The sequence below is a fragment of the Crocodylus porosus genome, unplaced genomic scaffold (genome assembly GCF_001723895.1).
Source record: "Crocodylus porosus isolate Cpor-Errol unplaced genomic scaffold, CroPor_comp1, whole genome shotgun sequence".
Lineage (NCBI taxonomy): Eukaryota > Metazoa > Chordata > Crocodylia > Crocodylidae > Crocodylus > Crocodylus porosus.
Window position 1 is genome coordinate 43,048,253 of NW_017728951.1, and position 7,937 is coordinate 43,056,189.

At 45.6% G+C, this 7,937-nt stretch overlaps 1 long non-coding RNA gene across 1 annotated transcript in view; it reads left to right on the plus strand.

The window, feature by feature from the left end:
• Positions 1 to 5,370, plus strand: part of LOC109323941 — an 11,104-nt gene extending 5,734 nt beyond the window's left edge. The window contains exon 3 of the long non-coding RNA XR_002104792.1: positions 5,259 to 5,370. This is a non-coding gene — a long non-coding RNA (uncharacterized LOC109323941). The remainder of the gene's footprint in view (positions 1 to 5,258) is intronic.
• The last annotated feature ends 2,567 nt before the right edge of the window (positions 5,371 to 7,937 follow it).

The following is a 7,937-nucleotide window of genomic DNA, read 5'->3' on the forward strand; positions in this document are numbered from 1 at the left end:
TTCCTGGCTGCAAGGCCAGGACCCATATGGCATTAAATGGGGCCAGCCTGGCCCAGCCTGGCTTGGCATAATGAAGTTCCAGCTGCAAGACTGGGTACCTCACAGTGCGGCACAGAGCTGTCCCAGCCTGGCCTGGCCCAGTGCAGTTGTGGAGCCAGCCTAGCCCATCCCCTCCATGCTATGCCACATGGGCCCCAACTTTGCAGTGGGGAAATGCATGCTACAGCTGGGATGAGCCAGGCTGTGCTGGGTCTGTGCTACACCATGTAGTCCCCAGCTTTAAAGCTTGATCTGCATTGTGCTGGGCCAGACTGGGCTGGCCCTGTGCCATGCCATATGGGTCCTGGCTTTGCAGCTGGGAATTGAATGCTACAGCCGGGATGGGACAGGCAGGGCTGGCTCCCCACCTCCCTCCATACCCCCAACACACACCCACACCATCCCACAGCCCCTGCACATACTCCGACCCCTCCCCACCGTAATCCCACACCCTACCACAGCTCCAACACATAGTCCCACACCTCCCCATCATAACCCCATGCACACCCACACCTCCACAACATGACCCCACACACACCAGCAGTAGTTTTCCCTTCTGCCTGTTTTTACCTGAATTTCAACTCTTGGAAACAACCACAGGGTCACCAGAGCAGAAACCTCTGCTAGCCAGAAACTTCCAGTCTCTGGAAGCTTCTGGGGGGTGGGGTCACAGCAGGGTGGGGACAGTCAGGTTGGGGTTGGGTTGGTTGCATCTTAGAGCCAGAACCCAAGCTTCTCAATGCTTGCTGCCACCAGTACCTCATCAGCTTTTGGACAGGCAGCCACTGTACATTGTGTAAATTTAGAGCGGTCCCGCGGGCTAGATAGAATAGCCTGGTGGGCTGGATCCGGCCTACAGGCCATATCTTGCCCATGCCTATAATACAGACATATAGTTTATGTCACAATGGTGAGTATTTAGGGCCCATGTCACCGAGAGGGGGGTGGGACGGGACAACCCCTTATTCTAAATTGGAAGCTTTTGCACTAATAAGTTATTTGACCAATGTCTTTACAGTTTACAAATATAAGTTGGAATGAACTTGTTGCCAATTTAATCTTTTTTTCTTTTTAGCTATCTGGTATGTTAATAGGTCACCAATAACAACATTGTTACTTGTATAATTTCATCCTCATCACTGGTGAGAAAACAGGATATGAAACAGCCAGCTTTACCTGACCGAAGAGAGGGACCCATTTGTAAATTGTATAATAGCTTTGGCTTCTAGAAAACCATGCAAGTTTAACATATCACTTAGCAAAGGTTAATAATGACTGTCACTAGAATGAGTTGATGAAGTCATGATTAATATACTCAGTGTTTGCAAATGTAATTCCCTGATAAAATACAAATAAACCAAAGGAATTCTGAGGATGATTACATTTAAATTTCACAGTTGATAAAGCACAGAAAATGCCGCTTATTTTTTCTTGCTATTTGTAAGCATTTTCCAAATCTGTTATGTCTCCTTCCAGTCTAGAAAAATGAGTGCAGTAGTATTCTTTTTGATGGGCTGCACACATTTTTAAAAACAAAACAAAAAAACCTGTCCCAGAAAAATGAGTTTGCCCCTTTATGTAAGCATGGTGGTAATCTGATTAGTTAATTCATATGGAAGACAGGTTTATAACTGCTAACTTAGCATCATGTCTTACAACAATTATTTTTTAAAAATCTTACAAAAGTGGGCAGTAAATTTAAGTGCTTTTCAACAGCTGTCTTTAAAGGCCACCACCCCCTATCAGATATTCAATAAATCCTCTGCTGAGACAGTGAGTGGTTACATCATGCCAAAGAATATTTTAATTATTCAATTTAGATGAAAATGCCAGGTGTTAATTGATTTTTTTCATGCTAGCTTTTAGCCTTGTAACTAATAAAGATTTTTGTAGCCAAGTACTGAGTTGCTTTTATTCAGAAATGCTAACCAAAACTAGCAGCTTATGTCCTAGTCCTAGAAATGTGAAGTCAGATGGAGCTACTTGTCTTCATGGAGTCAAGCATGTGTGTAACCATTTGTAGGATCTGTGTTTTAAACAGCTCCTATACAAGAGACCATGATTCAGATTTCTTCAGACTTTGTAACATGTCAAACTAAATTGTAAGGATTCCAGTAATCACAATGCCAGCTAACTGGATTAACCTGTGGAACCTCTAAAAACATTTTGTCTGCCTTAAGAAACGTTTTCATTTCATCCTTCCCCTATTTCCTGATGATGCACAGCAATTTTGACCCAACCTAATAGAGTTTCATGTTCATTCATTCCTGTATTTCTCAGATAGAAATGCAGTCACCGAGAGAGCAATAGTATTACAGTATAGAGTCCAAAGAGTCACTCAGGACTGCTAAGTAAATCCTAACATATGAAGGCACTCGCTACTAACCAAGGTAACTGGATAGGGGAAGTTTCTTAGCAGTGTACACAGCTCTGTCCAGACTCGACACAGCCCTAAAACATACTAAAGCTGCTTGAACACTGACCAGTCAAACTTTTCAAACTAGCATCACATAGCCTTTAGTCCACAGAGAAGCAACTTACTCATTTCCTTTTTCATATGAAGGCTAACGTATGCTTTTAAATGGATGATATAGCCAGAATTAGGTAACTGTGCACATGTTAAATTTGGAACTGCAAAATATTGTGCAACAAAGATTTTACTAATTTCAAAAGCAACTTTTTTGTGGAGTATTCACAATTTTTAGAACAATAAAAGGCACAACCATGTGGCCACTTGCTTTTTCTTGTGCTAAAATGGAATATATAGCACAAGAAATGTAACATCTATCAACAGCCTAGGTAGGTATTTTTGACTAGTTTGGGAAAATGGGAAAATTAGAGAAAGGTTTAAACCTGTGACACAGATGTCACTTAATCTTCAAATGGCAATAGGCAATGGGAGACAGCCAGTCATATCAGGTCATAGAGTACACTGAGCACCTTCCTCTAAGCTGAAAATTCATGGATTTCATAGACATCAGGGCTGGAAGGGACCTCGGGAGATCATTGAGTCCAGCCCCAGAAGAGCCAGCAGATATTGAACTGATAATTAATCAAAACTCCATTGTGTAGTGTGGTGGAATGAAATCTTGATTTGTTTCAGTATACCCATTGGAAGTTCAATTCCAGGAAGTTTAATATGGAAAAGTAACGTCCCAGAGAGACGGGTCCTGAAAACCTGAAAGGGGCCAGCAACTTGGCTAGGGCATACAATACACAGCTCCAGAAAGAAATATGCCTAGAGATGATCTTGTACATCATTGATCACAATCTGTCTCCCTGCCAGTTTGGTCCCTTACCATCATTTAGAAGGTTGTCAGGGTGCTGTTCCATTTGGTAGCAGTGCAAATCATGTGAGATTGTTCTGAGTTATACTGTTATCCCAAGGGACCAATACAGCAGTCGGGGACCACTAGGGTTGCCAAAGAGGTTGAGAAGTGTAGAAATTAAAGGAATATCACAAAATACAAGAGTAATCTTAAAGGAAAATATAGTTATTTTTAGACTAGTCTCATATTTTCTGAGCCTGATGTGTTTTGAAACTTCGGGGCTGGACACACTGGATGGTGGAAACTTATAGGAAGCAGTTCAACAACATTTGTATGCTGAGAAAGGTACTGGAGCAATGAAATTTCCCCAGAAAGGGAAAAGAGAATCCAGGTGTTACTGTGAGCATTAAAACCTCAACGGGATTGGAAAGGGAACAAAGGAACAGAGTTTTGGAAAGAGAAGGAAACTTTTTAACTATAGCGCCAGCTAAGGCTAGATGATGCTCTGGTACAACAGTTCTGCAGAAAAGGACTTGTGTGTTATAGTGGACAATAAACTGGATTTCAGCCAACAGTGCGCCCTTGTTCTGAAGAACGCTAACAGCATACTGGGCTGCATCAAGCAGATCAAGGGAAATGATTCTTCCCATCTATTCGGGACTGGTGAGGCCACATCTGGAGTTTTGGGCCCCCCCACTACAGAAAGGATGTAGACAAACTGGAGAGAGTCTAGCAGAGGGCAACGGAAATGGGTAGGGGGCTGAGACACATGACTTCTGAGGAGAGGCTGGGGAAACAGGGCTTATTTAGTCTGAAGAAGAAAAGACTGAGGGAGGATTTAATAGCAGCCTTCAACTACCTGGAGGATGGTTCCAAAGAGGATGGAACTAGACTGTTCTCAGGGGTGGTAGATGACAGAACAAGGACAAATGGTCTCAAGTTGCAGCAAGGGAAGTTTAGGTTGGATATTAGGAAAAATTTCCCCAGGAGGTGGGTAGTGAAGCACTAAAACAGGTTACCCAGAAAGGTTATGGAATCTCCATCCTTGGAGGTTTTTAAGAACCAGGTAGACAAAGCCCTAGCTGGGATGATCTAGTTGGGCACGGTCCTGCTTTTAGTAGGGGGCTGGACTAGATGACCTCCTGAGGTCCCTTCCAACCCTTATTTTCTATTATTCTGTGAAGCTGACTCTAGAAGGCTGGGTGTGAGTCCATGGCTTAGACAAGATGCCTGCCTGGACTGGTGGGGCAGAGTCTTGGAGAGCAGCCCTAGAAAAGATGCTGACTGTAATCTTAAGGGAAGCATAAGAGAATTAAGAAAACTGAGGCAGGAATCTGAGAGCTTTGTATCACTATGATGGATTTTACTGTGATATTTCTGTGTTAACTATATTCACATTGTTATAATATTGTGTAATTCAGTTTACTTTTTTAGCCTATGCACAAACAATGCACAGTGTCTATGTGTGGGAGGAGACCAGGCGAACCTTTAGTATTATTATAGTCTTGAATCGCTTTGCTGGCATTTCAACAACAGTGAGATGCCCAAAACCCAAGAGATGTCTAGAGCAAATAAACATGACAGTGAAGGAAACAAACAGCCTGGCAGTTGCTGGCCAGAAGAGTCTGGGGACTGAGATAAGTGAATGAGCTTTGGAGATTTGGAGATGGAAAGGGAGCAGCTGAGTATCTTTGGGAGTCCTCAGGATTGTGCAGGCTAGATTGGGGATGGAGGAAAGAATGAACCTCCAGCTGGGTGGCCTTTTGTTCCAGTAAATGCATTTACTGAAGAGACTGTCTCCTGTGCTGCTTAGACGTAGGAGTTGCACTGGGTCTCCCAATGGAGGTGAAGTTCTTCTCTCAGGATCAGAGCTGGATGCTCACTCCTTGAGTCAGGGCCACCAAGAACCAAGGAGGATGGTGAGGGATTGTAAGGCCCAGATCCTCAGAGCAGGGCCTATCACAGGGGGGCCAGGAGGGCCATTTGGCCCAGGCCTCTCATTCACAGAGGGCCTCAAATTTAGACTTTTGACATTATCTCCAAATGAGGTTATACATACAGACACAGAGGTACAGAGACAGGATTTAAAGAAGAAGATGTTCATCATACAACTTTAAACTTGTGTCCCATTACTGGGCCACACCGCCTGTAGTGCGCTATGAATTAATATTTTTTTGATATACCGGGAGCCTCAAAAAATGAAAGTGGCCCAGGCCTCCCTCAACCTCTGAGAGGGCTTACCTCAGAGTGTAGAAGGAGCCTGAGCCCTGCACCGGCCCCCTTCTAGAAGCCACATCTTGGCTGGATTCTGGGGGTTCTCAGAGCTCAGGCAAAGCTGCGTACGTCCCTGGAGGCTGCTCTGTAACAATCACCTAGGCTGTAACTGTGTTTGCATTTAGAAATTCCTTTGCAAAGGTCTGTACATATTTACTCCCAGTATCCATTTTCTTCCACGATATAACTGTAAACCAGAGTGCCAACAAAGTTTGAGTTCTGGAAATGTGTGTGCATACAGTACTGGGGTGTCTGGGAAAACTAGCATTAAATTTTGGAGCTAATACAGCTAGACTGTGAGGCCATGCTTCTGTGCTGGTGTCATACAGGGAAGCCAAGAAAGAGCCAGTGTTGCAGCCTACTCAGGCCAAAGGAAGTTTAGAAATATGTAGGTCCAGTGTCTGGTCACTAACAGGAGCTTGATGAATGCCTGGTACAGGAAGCTTGATCAAGAAGTGAGCTGCTGGGAAGAGATGGCCTCCACCTCTCTCCCCTGGGGAGGAGGCTCTTCTCAGCCAGACTGGCTGCTCTGCTCCACCAGGCTTTAAACTAAACCTGCCGGGGTGCAGGGGGACTACTGCCACTGCTGGCTTGCTGAGCAACCCTTGCAAAGCCAGCAGGCCAAGGCACTTAAGGGAGCCCACCCCTGCCCCAGTCCTGATACAATCTGTGGACAAGGCAAGAGCCCCCAAGGGGACACTCACTTGCCTGTACACAAATGCCAGGAGCTTGGGGAATAAGCAGGAAGAACTTTTCCTTCTGCTTAACACAAATAATTATGATGTCATAGGGGTAATGGAGACCTGATGGGACTTCACCCATGACTGGACCATGGGTATAGATGGCTATAGTTTGTACAGGAGAGATCGAGTAGATAAAAGGGGTGGAGGTGTAGCTCTCTATGTTAAGGAAAGCTATGCATCCCTGCAAGCTGATGTTGGTGACCAAGGTGGACAACTGGAGACCCTCTGGGTTAAAATCCATGGGGAACACGGCACAGGGGACACAACAGTGGGAGTCTACTACAGACCTCCCACCCAAAGTCAAGAGCTTGACAAGGAGTTCGCCCGGGAACTGGCTGAGGCCACATGCTCCAAGACCATGGTTGTCTTGGGTGACTTCAATTACCCAGACATCTCGTGGGAGGATCACTCAGCAAAATCTGACAAGTTACAAAGTTTCTTATCATGCGTGGATGACCTCTACCTGACTCAAGAAGTCTACGGACCAGCAAGAGGTAAAAAGCTGCTTGATCTTGTACTGGCTACTGGGGATGACCTAATTGGGGACCTAGTGATTGATGGGAAGCTGGGTGACAGCAACCATGAGCTGATCACCTTCACCATCCACTGTAAAGCTGGCAAATCAGTCAGCAACACTGAAGTCCTTGACTTCAGTAAAGCTGACTTTGACAAGCTCAGAAGGCTTGTCAGTGAGGCCCTAAGGAACCACAACTCCAGGGGGAGGGGAGTCCAGGAAGAGTGATTGCTCCTCAAGGGAGTGATCCTCAATGCACAAGCAAATTCGATTCCATCTCAGAGGAAAGGCAGCAGGAGGGCACAGCAGCTCCCCTTGGCTCTCCAGGTATCTAGCAGACCTCTTGAGGCTAAAAAGAAAGGCCTACAAAGGAAGGAGGATGGGATTCACCTCCAAAGAGAAATATTCTGCACTGATCCAGTCCTGCAGGGAGCAAACCAGGAAAGCCAACGCTGCAACTAGCTTTGAGGATCAAGGACAAGTCCTTTTTCAGATATGTGGGGAGCCAGAGAAAAATCAAAGGCAACACTGGACCCTTGCTGAGCCAGATGTGACAACTGACGCCCAGGAAAAAGCCAACCTATTAAATGGGTACTTTGCGGCGGTCTTTCATCAGTCACATGGGACACCCATGCCTGCTACAGGACAGGGAGCCCCAGGTGAGGGAAATCCCCTGCCCTCCATCAATGCTGACCTCATAAAGGAACACCTTGAGAGGCTGGATACCTTCAAGTCAGCTGGCCCTGACAAGCTACACCCCAGGGTACTCAAGGAGCTGGCAAGCATCATAGCCCAGCTTCTGGCACAGATCTTTGAGAACTACTGGTGCTCTGGTGTAGTGCCCGAAGACTGGAAGAAGGCCAATGTGGTGCCGATCTTCAAGAAAGGGAGGAAAGTGGATCCAGCTAACTATAGGCCCATCAGCCTGACTTCTATCCCAGGGAAGATCCTAGAAAATCTCTTAAAGAGGCCATCCTTAATGGACTGGCCGACGCCAACATCCTGAGGGATAGCCAACATGGGTTTGTTGCGGGAACGTCTTGCTTGACCAATCTCATTTCCTTTTATGACCAGGTGACCTATCACCTGGACAAGGGA